At 38.7% G+C, this 12907-nt stretch overlaps 1 protein-coding gene across 2 annotated transcripts in view; it reads right to left on the bottom strand.

The window, feature by feature from the left end:
* The window catches only part of LOC129631957 (zinc finger protein 569), a 159090-nt gene that overhangs the window by 57571 nt on the left and 88612 nt on the right, over positions 1-12907 (bottom strand). The gene's annotated exons all lie outside the window — the stretch shown is intronic.

Raw genomic sequence — 12907 nt, forward strand, 5'->3', positions numbered from 1 at the left:
CTCGAGGCAAGAATACTGGAGTGGGTTGCCATTCATTCCCTTCTCCAGGGAAAGCTATTTCAGTAGAGTTCTATATAGCCAATTGTGTCAGTTGGGTACCCAGGCTAACAGTTGGGCTTGGAAAAATTGGACTTACAAACATTCTCTTGGAACAGAACTCATTCCTGTGTAGGGGACTTACTGTAGTTTTTTAAAAAGAATTTGTCAATATCTAGTAAAGTTGAAGATATGGATATTCTTTGACCCAGAAATTCAACTTAAACCTCCACAGAGCCTCTCGTGTTCAGGGAGATGTACATGAAGACCCATTTCAGTGTTTGTAGAAATGAAAAGTTTTAGGGAATCAAAAAAATTATTGGGGTTTAAATGTTAGACTTGAAATGAAGGAACTAGAGATATTTCTGTCAACATGGATACATCTGAGAATACTGAAATGGAACTAGGGGGTATTTTGTATGATATAGTTCTACTTATTTATATAAAGTTTGAAAACATGCAAATCAAAATTATGTATTTTTTTCATGGATGAATACCATATGAAAATAGTGTAATAACATTTATGGAAATAATTATCAAATTGTGATGACCTCTGGAAAGGGAGAAAAATGAGAAATCATTTGTTGAAAAAATACCAATTCTTCTAAAATAATAAAGCTGGTTGTGGGGTTTTATTCTCTGTATCTTTCTGTATATTTAAACTATTTCATAATAAAAAAACATTTAATGTTTGCTTTTGTCAGTTATTTCTTCACTGTACCTCAGACATGCCATATTCACCATTCATTCAACCCATAGTCACCATTTTCTTCAGAAAGAAGTTTGTATACAATCGACTTCCAAATGCAATCACTGTTAATCTGGTGACTTTTCCTCTAGGGATCAGTGTTTTGAGCATGACTGTATTTTTATGCTGAGAGTTTTTATAGCCTACTTACTACACAATTTTTTCCCCATCATTCTTTTTTCCCCCAGCTTTACTGAGGTATGACTGAAAAAATTATACATATTTAAAATGTACAATGTAATGTTTTGGTATATTTAGAAAGAAAAAGAAAAGAAACTAAAGTCACTCAGTCATGTTGAACTCTTTACGACCCCATGGACTGTAGCCTACCAGGCTTCTCCGTCCATGGGATTTTCCAGGCAAGGGTACTGGAGTGGGTTGCTATTTCCTTCTCCAGGGGATCTTCCTGACCCAGGAATCGAACCTAGGTCTCCCGCATTGCAGGCAGACGCTTTACCCTCTGAGCCACCAGAGAAGCCCACTTGGTATATTTATACACTATGAAATGATTACCTCCCAAAGGCTGCACCTTCCAGTTGTGGGTTAGGATTTCAACATATGCATACTCAGTCCCTAACAATGGGGTTCTTTTTATTGTTGAACTATCAGTGTTTCATGTACTCTACATACAAGTTCTGCTATGGTCTGAATGTTTGTGTCCCCCCCACCCCCACAAATAAAAATCCACATGTCAAACCCTACTGACAAATGTAAAGGTATCTGCAGGCGGGGCATTCAGAGGACAATTATGTCATAAAAGCAGAGCCCTCACAAATGGGAGTAATGCCCTTATCAAAGAGCCCAAAGAGCTCACTTGCTCCTTCTGCCATGTTAGCACACAGTGAAAAGATATCCACCTATGAAACAAAGTAGACCCTCACCAGACATGGAATCTCCCAGCACCTTCATCTTGAATTTTCCAGCCTCAAGAACTGTGACACATTTCTGTTGTGGATAAGCCATTCAGCTATGGTATTCCTTACAGCAAAAGGACTCAGACAAGTCACTTATCAGATATGTTATTTATAAACATTATCCCATTTTTGTAGGTTCTCTCTTTACTTTCTTGGCAGTGCCCTTTGAAGCAAAACAGTTTTTAATTTTGATAAATTCCAATTTGTCTATTTCTTTCCTTTGGAATCATATCTAAGAAACCATTAATCCAAGGTCACAAAGATTTACACCTATATTTTGTCCTAAGAGTTTTATAGTTTTAATTTAGACATATTTCTGCACCTGTTGATACGATTATTTAGATTTTTCCTCTTTATTTTATAAATGTAGCACATTACATTGGTTTCCTATGTTGAAACACCCTCACAGGACCTGGATAAATTCCACTTGGCCACAATGTTAATGTTAAAAAATTAGAGATACCAAGGGAACATTTCATGCAAAGATGGGCTCGATAAAGGACAGAAATGGTATGGACCTAACAGAAGCAGAAGATATTAAGAAGAGATGGCAAGAATACACAGAAGAACTGTATAAAAAAGATCTTCATGACCCAGATAATCACAATGGTGTGATCACTGACCTAGAGCCAGACATCCTGGAACGTGAAGTCAAGTGGGCCTTAGAAAGCATCACTACGAACAAAGCTAGTGGAGGTGATGGAATTCCAGTTGAGCTATTTCAAATCCTGAAAGATGATGCTGTGAAAGTGCTGCACTCAATATGCCAGCAAATTTGGAGAACTCAGCAGTGGCCACAGGACTGGAAAAGGTCAGTTTTCATTCCAATCCCAAAGAAAGGCAATGCCAAAGAATGCTCAAACTATCGCACAATTGCACTCATATCACATGCTAGTAGAGTAATGCTCAAAATTGTCCAAGCCAGGCTTCAGCAATATGTGAACTGTGAACTTCCTGATGTTCAAGCTGGTTTTAGAAAAGGCAGAGGAACCAGAGATCAAATTGCCAACATCCGCTGGATCATGGAAAAAGCAAGAGAGTTCCAGAAAAACGTCTATTTCTGCTGTATTGACTATGCCAAAGCCTTTGACTGTGTGGATCACAATAAACTGTGAAAAATTCTTCAAGAGATGGGAATACCAGACCACCTGATCTGCCTCTTGAGAAATTTGTATGCAGGTCAGGAAGCAACAGTTAGAACTGGACATGGAACAACAGACTGGTTCCAAATAGGAAAAGGAGTACGACAAGGCTGTATATTGTCACCCTGCTTATTTAACTTATATGCAGAGTACATCATGAGAAATGCTGGACTGGAAGAAACACAAGCTGGAATCAAGATTGCCAGGAGAAATATCAATAACCTCAGATATGCAGATGACACCACCCTTATGGCAGAAAGTGAAGAGGAACTAAAAAGCCTCTTGATGAAAGTGAAAGTGGAGAGTGAAAAAGTTGTCTTAAAGCTCAACATTCAGAAAACGAAGATCATGGCATCCGGTCCCATCACTTCATGGGAAATAGATGGGGAAACAGTGGAAATAGTATCAGACTTTATTTTTTTGGGCTCCAAAATCACCGCAGATGGTGACTGCAGCCATGAAATTAAAAGACGCTTACTCCTTGGAAGAAAGTTATTACCAACCTAGATAGCATATTGAAAAGCAGACTCATTACTTTGCCAACAAAGGTCCGTCTAGTCAAGGCTATGGTTTTTCCTGTGGTCATGTATGGATGTGAGAATTGGACTGTGAAGAAGGCTGAGCGCCGAAGAATTGATGCTTTTGAACTGTGGTGTTGGAGAAGACTCTTGAGAGTCCCTTGGACTTCAAGGAGATCCAACCAGTCCATTCTGAAGATCAGCCCTGGGATTTCTTTGGAAGGAATGATGCTAAAGCTGAAACTCCAGTACTTTGGCCACCTCATGCGAAGAGTTGACTCATTGGAAAAGACTCTGATGCTGGGAGGGATTGGGGGCAGGAGGAGAAGGGGATGACAGAGGATGAGATGGCATCACTGATTCGATGGACATGAGTCTGGGTGAACTCCGAGAGTTGGTGATGGACAGGGAGGCCTGGCGTGCTGCGATTCATGGGGTCGCAAAGAGTCGGACAGGACTGAGTGACTGAACTGAACAATGTTAATCCTTTCAGTAGCTGGATGAATTCACTAGCATATTATTATTGCCAGTACTGTTTTGAGGCTATGTGCATCCTATTCATTAGGGTTACTGGCTTTCAGGTTTTTTTTTTTTCCCCAGTAGATTTTTTGGTTTTGTTTTTTTGTTGTTTTGTTTTGGCTTTGAAATCAAGGTAATGTTGACCTCTTAGGATGAGTTTGTTAGTTTTCTATTTAATTCAGTTTGTGGGAAGAGTTTAAGAAGTATTGGTGTTATTCTAAAATTCACCAGTTAAGCCATCTTGTCCTGAGCTTTTCTTTGTTGGGAGGTTTGTGATTACTGATTTAATTGCCTTTTTTGTTGTTGTTACAGACCTATTTGTTTTTGTTTTTCAGTTGCTCAGTCATGTCCGACTTTTTGTGACCCTATGGATTGCAGCACACCAGGTTCTTCACTATCTCCTGGAGTTCACTCAAAGTCATGTCCATTGAGTCAACAATGCCATCCAACCATCTTATCCTTTGAAGGGAGCCCTCAGGAGAAGGCCTCCCTTCTCCTGCCTCGATCTTTCCCAGCATCAATATTTATTTCTTCTTGAACTGTTTTTTGTAGTTCATGTGTTTCTAGAAGATTGCCTATTTCATCAATGTTGGGGATTTTTCCCCTGGGACTTGGAAGCGACGAACCTGAAAGAAGGACACTCAGACAGTCTCTTGCAAGGACTGACAAATTTATTTCTGCAGTCAAGCCTTTTTATAGAAGCAGGAACAAAGATCTTAGAGTATACAGCCAGCAGAGCGTGTACGGGGTTAACACCTAATCAGTAAAAATATTTCAAGGACAGCGTGCTCTAAGTGACCCATGTGCTTATCCCATAACCCGTTTTCTCAAGCAACATCCTTAATATTTATTGTTAAATCTTGGCGCCAGGCATAACCAAAGGCAAGAGATGTTTTTCTGCCCGAGCACACCAAGCCTGGGTATTTCTGGCCCTTCGCCATTTTTCCAAGGACTTCCTCCAACCAGCTATTTTGTACTGGGCTTCCCAACAATCAAGATTATCAGTATGTTCGTCTACAACTGTTTATAGTATTTCTTTCACTTCTGATTTTAGTGATTTAAGTCTTCTATCTCTGTCTATATATATAGTCATAGAGAAAGATTTGCTGATTTTGCAGTTATTTTCAAAAAACCAGCTTCTGGGTTTATTATTATTTTTATATAGAATTCTCAGTTTCAGTTCAGTCACCCAGTCATGTCCGACTCTTTGCAACCCCATGGACTGCAACACACCAGGCTTCCCTGTCCATCACCGACTCCTGGAGCTCGCTCAAACTCATGTGCATCGAGTCGGTGATGCCATGCAACCATCTTATCCTCTGCCATCCCCTTCTCCTCTGCCTTCAATCTTTCCCAGCATCAGGGTGTTTTCCAATGAGTCAGTCCTTTGCATCAGGTAGCCAAAGTATTGGAGCTTCAGCTTCAGGATCAGTTCTTCCAATGAATATTCAGGACTGATTTCCTTGAGGATTGACTGGTTTGATCTTCTTGCAGTCCAAGGGACTCTCAACAGTCTTTTCCAACACCACAGTTCAAAAGCATCCATGCTTTGGTCCTCAGCTTTCTTTATGGTCCAACTCTCACATCCATACATGACTACTGGAAAAACCATAGCTTTGATTAGACGGACCTCTGTCAGCAAAGTACTGTCTCTACTTTTTAATATGCTATCTAGGTTGGTCATAACTTTTCTTCCAAGGAGCATGCATCTTTTAATTTCATGGCTGCAGTCACCATCTGCAGTGATTTTGGAGCCCCCAAAAATATAGTCTACCACTGTTTCTCCATCTATTTGCCATGAAGTGATGGGACTGGATGCCATGATCTTAGTTTTCTGAAAGTTGAGTTTTAAGCCAGCTTTTTCACTCTTTCACTTTCATCAAGAGGCTCTTTCATTCCTCTTCGCTTTCTGCCATAAGGGTGGTGTCATCTGCATATCTGAGGTTATGATTATTTCTCCCAGCAATCTTGATTCTAGCTCCTGCTTCATCCAGCCAGGCATTTTGCATGATGTACTCTGCATATAAGTTAAATAAGCAGGGTGACAATATACAGCCTTGATGTACTCCTTTCCCAATTTGGAACCAGTCCATTGTTCCATGTCCAGTTCTACCTGTGGCTTCTTGACCTGCATACAGATTTCTCAGGAGGCAGGTCAGGTGGTCTGGTATTCCCATCGTTGGAAGAATTTTCCAGTTTGTTATGATTCACACAGTCAAAGGCTTTGGCATAGTCAACAAAGCAGATGTTTTCTGGAACTCTCTTGCTTTTTCTATGATCCAACAGATGTTGGCAATTTGATCCCTGGTTCCTCTGCCTTTTCTAAATCCAGCTTGAACATCTGGAAATTCATGGTTCACATACTATTGAAGCCTGGCTTGGAGAATTTTGAGCATTACTTTGCTAGCATGTGAAATGAATACAATTGTGTGGTAGTTTGAACATTCTTTGGCATTGCCTTTCTTTGGGACTGGAATGAAAACTGACCTTTTCCAGTCCTGTGGCCACTGCTGAGTTTTCCAAATTTGCTAGCATATGGCGTGCAGCACTTTAAAAGCATCATCTTTTAGGATTTTAATTCTATCACCTCCACTAGCTTTGTTCATTATAATGCTTCCTAAGGCCCACTTGACTTCACACTCCAGGATGTCTGGCTCTAGGTGAGTCACCACACCATCGTGGTTATCTGGGTCATTAAGACCTTTTTTGTACAGTTCTTCTATATATTCTTGCCACCTCTTCTTAATATCTTCTGCTTCTGTTAGGTCCATACCATTTCTGTCCTTTATTGTACTCATCTTTGCATGAAATGCTCCCTTGGTTATCTCTAATTTTCTTGAAGAGATCTCTAGCCTTTCCCATTCTATTGTATTTCTCTATTTCTCTGCATTGATCATTTAAGAAGGCTTTCTTATCTCTTCTTGCTAGTCTTTGGAACTCTGCATTCAGATGGGTATCTTTCCTTTTCTCCTTTGCCTGTAGCTTCTCTTCTTTTCTCAGCTATTTGTAAGGCCTCGTCAGACAACCATTTTGCCTTTTTGCATTTCTTTTTCTTGGGACTGGTCTTGATCACTGCCTCCTGTACAATGTCATGAACCTCTGTCCATAGTTCTTCAGGCACTCTGTCTTATCAAATCTAATCCCATGAATCTATTTGTCGGTTTATATCTGCTCTAATCTTTAGTATTTCTATTCTGATAGCTTTGGGTTTAGCTTGTTCTTTTTTTAGTTTCATATGTTGTAAAGTCAGGTTATTGGTTTGAGCTCTTTTTTTAATGTAAATGTTATAGCTATAAATTCCCCTCTGATTTGGATGCATCCCATATCTTTGTGTCTTGTGTTTTTATTTCAATTTGTCTCAAGATATTTTCTAATTTCCCTTGTGATTTCTTATCTGATATATTGGTTAAGAGTACGTTCAATTTCCACATTTTTTTGAGGATTTCCCTCTTTCCTACCGCTACTGTTATTTCTAATAGTTTCATTCCATTCTGATTGGCAACTCTACAGCCCAAACAAAGCCAACAAACTTCCTTCCTGATGTACATAATGTGAACTGTAGTCCTTGGGCTACAGCAGCTTTAGGTGCCCACACATGAGCTGTCAGTCATTTATGCCCTGGCAATTTTCCATGTCCCTTTCAATGCAGACACTCTTTTCTAAACCGTGTACCCACACCTCAACTCTACCAGCTGCAATTCAATTGGGTCCCAAAGGTTTGTCTCCTGCTTGCTCAGTGACTATAGATCAGCTCTGGCCCTGGAAACCCACCAAAATTCTCCACCATCCAGTGGGGCTGAAACCACACCTTCTGTGAAATTTGAACTGAGCCCCAGAGTTAAAAGATGGGACTTGCCTTCAAAATTTATCTTTCCTTTGATATTCTCCCTCAGCCTCTAGGTATTCTTCAGAGTTCTTTTGGGCTTCCCTTGCCTCAGTGGTAAAGAATCTGTTTGGTAATACAAGAGATGCTAGAGACGTGGGTTCAATTCCTGGGTCGGGAAGATACCCTGGAGAAGGAAATGGCAACGAACTCTAGTATTCTTGCCTGGGAAATCTCATGGACAGAGAAGCCTGGTGGGCTACAGTCCATGGGGTTGCAAAAGAGTTGGACACAACTTAGCAACTAAAACAAGTGTTTTTATATCTTATAGTTACTTTTCTACCATAGTTTAACAATTCTTTATACTCCATCTTGGTCCAGAACCAGAAGTAAAATGTATCCTTTAAGAGCCACATTAAATATTTATCTTAACTGGAATTAATGATGCATTTGGATTTATTTCTATACCCATGGAAATTACTCTCTGAGCAAATGAGAGGGGAACTGTGTATCACTTCTGATGACATTTCACTTAGTCACAGGACCATAACTGGTAGGGGAGAATGGAAAATTTGGTACAGGGCTTGGTAGCCAGGTTCCCAGGAAGAAAATGAGAATTTTGGAATTCTGCCAAAGTGCACCAACAAAATAATAATATACAGCTATAATAATAATATACCACCATAAACACAAAGAAACTCTTCATATCTGAATCTCCTGGACAAAATATATTTTCCAAGAATGCTACTAAAATATATCCCATCTTATATGCTTTCTTAAAACATGACACCATCCCATTAAGATGTATCTGCCTGGTACAATCTCTCACACTGGTCTTAGCAATACTTTTTCTGATCTGTCTCCTCATGCAAGGGAAACAAAGGGCAAAATAAAACAAATGCTACTACATTCAACTCAAAAGCTTTTGCACAGTGAAAGTAAAAACTATCAACAAAAAGGCAGACTACTGATGCAAGAAAATATTTGCAAATGATATCTCCAATAAGGGGTAAAAATCCAAAATATACAGGGAACCCATACAACTCAACATCAAAAAAAAAAAAAAAAATCAACCTAATTAAAAAATGGACAGAGGACCCAAAGAGACATTTTTCCAAAGAAGACATACAGATGGCCAGGAAACATATGAAAAGATGCTCAACATCACTAATAAGGGAAATGCAAATTAATACTGCAAGGAGATACCACCTCACACCTGCCAGAATAGCTGTCATCAAAAAGGTAGCAAATGGCAAGTTTCAGCAAAAATGTGGAGGAAAGGGGACACTTGCACATTGTTGATGGGATTGTAAACTGATGAATCTACTATGGAAAATATTATGGGAGGTCCTCCAAAAATTAAAAATAGAACTGCCATATGACCCAGAAATTTCACTTCTGGGTATTTACCCAAAGAAAAAACCACTAATTAAAAAAAATATATGCTCCCCAATGTTCACTGCAGCATTATTTACAAGCCAAGATGTGGAAGCAACCTAAGTGTCTAGTAATAGGTGAATGGATAAAGAATATGTGGTATGTATGTGTGTGTATGTGTGTGTGTGTGTGTGTGTATATATATATATATATATTCAACTCAGTATATATACTCAATGGAATTACTCATTTCATAAAAATGAAATTTTGCATTTTAATAACGTATGCATCTAGAGGGTATTATGCTAAGTAAAATAAAGGCAAATACTATATGATTTCACTTATATGTAGAGTCTAAAAAACAAACAAAATGAAAACACTCATAGAAAACAAATGGGTGGCTGCCAAAGGGAAGAATGGGTATTTTGGGGCAGGGAATAGGTGAAGGGGATAAAGAGATACAAATCGCCAGTTATAAAATAAATAAGCCATGGGAATACAATACACATCATAAGGAATACTGTCAATAATACTGTAGTAACATTGTATGGGGACAGATGTTACTAGATTTATCATGGTGATCATTTAGCAAATACAAAATCATTATGTAATATACCTGAAATTTAATAAAATTATATCAATTATATTTAAATAATAAAAATGAGTGCTTCAGAAATTTTTTTGAGGGACTTCCCTTAGTGGTTCATTGGGTAAGACTCCAAGCTCCCAGTGCAGGGGGCCTGGGTTTGATCCCTGGTCAGGGAACTAGATCCCACATACCGCAACTAAAGATCTCCTGTGCCACAACTAAGACCTGGTGCAGCCATTTTTTTTTAAGAAATTAAAAAAAAAAAAAAAAAAACTGCTTAAAGCAATGGAGAATGGCAGAAGTGAGATTATGTGACTTCCAAAGTTACGTATGGAAGCATCTTTGTGGCATACTGTATTTTCCAAATATAGCACAATATATCTTATCCTACAAGCTCTTTTTACTTTATGATACTTCATTGAGTTAAAACTGCCTCAACCAAAGGAGTATGATACAATGATGTTATGTGATTTCTGAGGCTAGATAATAATAATTGTATGCACTTCCACCTTCTTTGGGATACACTCTTGGAACTCAAGTCACAGGTTAGGCGGCCACATAGAGACATCACATGAAGGTACTGTGGCCAACTATTCTGCGGTTCAGTGGACAACCAGAATCAAATGCCAGGCACGTGAGTGAGTCTTTTGGTGATTCTAGCCTTTAGCCATCAGATGACTCCCAGCTTTCAAGTTATTCCACTTGAGATATCACTGCCAAGTCTTGACAAATTTTTGTAGATGTGTGAGTTAAACAAATGATTGTTGTTTTTTAAGCCAAGTTTGGGGCAGTTGTTAATGCAGCAACAGAAAATTTGAACTGCCAAAATAAGTGAAAAAGCAAAGCACATTAAAAAAAAATATGTAATAGTTTATTTATTTTGAAAAGCAAATGAACAAAGACCACATGAGGTATAGATGTAAATTTTTTTTCTTACATAGTTTCCTATGGAGAATTTACATAAATGGATAATTTCCTGATGGGTTTGTATCATAGTATGAGGACTGTTTGAGGGGTTTGAGTCAGACTGTGGCAGGCTACAACTGGGTTTAATTAGCAGAACAATTTCCTCAAAAACAGGAACCTTTCAAACTATTTTCAAACTACTGTTTAATGGCAATTACCACCTCATGCGAAGAGTTGACTCATTGGAAAAGACTCTGATGCTGGGAGGGATTGGGGGCAGGAGGAAAAGGGGACGACAGAGGATGAGATGGCTGGATGGCATCACCGACTCGATGGACATGAACTCCGGGAGTTTGTGATGGACAGGGAGGCCTGGCGTACTGCGATTCATGGGGTCAAAAAGAGTCGGACACGACTGAGCGACTGAACTGAACTGAATGGCAATTCCAAAGGTCTTGTGTTAACATAGTTTTAAGCTTTATGATTCTTTTTACTAGCCCGTTTGTCTTTTAATATACCTAATTATACAGTACATTAAGTATCTCATTTTAGTGACTATTTCATATCTCTCTTCTTTTAAATCCCAAACTTATCTCTCATACTTCCAGCTAACCTTGCTTACAACTTCATGAATGCACTGAAGGGAGCAGAAGAACACTTCTGAAGCCTTCTACATCATTACTCACTTCGCAGTATCTGCACTCTATATTCTGCCATTTTATTGCCAGGAATAAGTCTCCCATGGTATCACCTAAATTAATCCTCCCATCCTCTAATTTTATTCCCTCTCACCTACACAAGGTCTTTGCTCCAGTAAGTCTTTCTTCTTTGTCTTAAATCATCCATCCTTGTCCCTTACTGGATTATTCCAATCAGCATACAAAATTGCTATTACTTTCCCATCCTGAAAACAAAACACTCCCATTCCTACTGCTACACTAATTATTAACTAATTATTATTTGTTTTCTTTTGCAGAACAACACCTCCAAACAGTTATCTCTATACTGTCTCCAATTTCTATTCTCTTATCAGGCTTTCATTTCACTCCAAAACAGAGACATCAGAAATAACCCTGCTCTTTTCAAGGTCAACAGTAACATCTAAATCCAATAGTCAATTCTCAAGCCTTACACAATTATGTAACTTGCCAAAGTTAACTGTATGTTTGATTATCCTTTCTTTGACTCACTTTCATTTGGCTTCTGTAATGTCAGTCTCGGTTTTCCTTCCATCTCACTGGTCTTCCTTAGCATCTTTTATTGGTCTGTGCTTTTACCCATGAACTCTTTAATGTTGGAACACACTGTGGATCAGTCTTTGCTATTCTTCCATTTACATGTAGGTCCTTAATAATCTTAGCCTGCCTCCTTAATTTAAATATACATAGGCAATGACTACTAAATTAATATAACCTCTAGACTAGTACAAGCTAGAATATCCAAGTGGTTACTCAATAAAACTGATGGAACTGTAGCTTTCTGCATCTCAACAGATGGGAACATATCTTGCCAGTTGCTTGGAACCAAAACCTTTGAGGTAATGTCACCTTGGGTTTTTCTCTTCCTCTCACAACTGACATCCTTTCCCTACACAGATTTTGCCTGCTCCATCATATTTAACATGTATCTATAATCCAATCACTTCTCACCATTGTTATCACCCTGGTCTGAGCCACCATCATTTATCTGAATTAATACCATAGTCTTGTACCAAGTTTTGTTTTTTTTTTTTTTAAACACAAAAGCAACATGACAAATTATGTCCTCCATTCAAAACTCTCCAAGGACTGTCCATTTCCCTCAGAATAAAATCCAAAATGCTTACGATGACTTACAAGATACGGCCCTGTTACCTGACCTCCTCTATCAATCACCCCTTTACACAGACCTCTACTATAGCTTCCCCCATATTCCTCAAATACACCAGCAGAGTTCCACTGTGAGGCCTTTGCTCTGACTTTTTCTGTCTAGTATGCTCTTTCCTTAGATAACCAGAGTTACTCCCTCACACCTTCAAATCTTGATTCAGATCTTTCCTTCTCCATGGTCTACTCTGGTCATTCTATTTCATATAGCAACAAATATTATCATATTCCTCCCAACTCCTTTTGAAAGATCCCCCCCATACCATTTATGTTCTAACATACTCTACAATTTATTATTCCATCTCCTTCTGCTAGAATTCTCATTAATATATCCTAACACCTAAGATAGTAGCTGGAATGTAGTAAATATGAGTAGTTTTAAAGTGACAGGCTTGGGTGGGGAAAATACTTTAAAGTCTTTGAAGGAGACCCAGTGTCTTTCCATGGATGGGGCAATGGTCTCATTTTTT

This window comes from Bubalus kerabau, chromosome 17, assembly GCF_029407905.1.
Source record: "Bubalus kerabau isolate K-KA32 ecotype Philippines breed swamp buffalo chromosome 17, PCC_UOA_SB_1v2, whole genome shotgun sequence".
Lineage (NCBI taxonomy): Eukaryota > Metazoa > Chordata > Mammalia > Artiodactyla > Bovidae > Bubalus > Bubalus kerabau.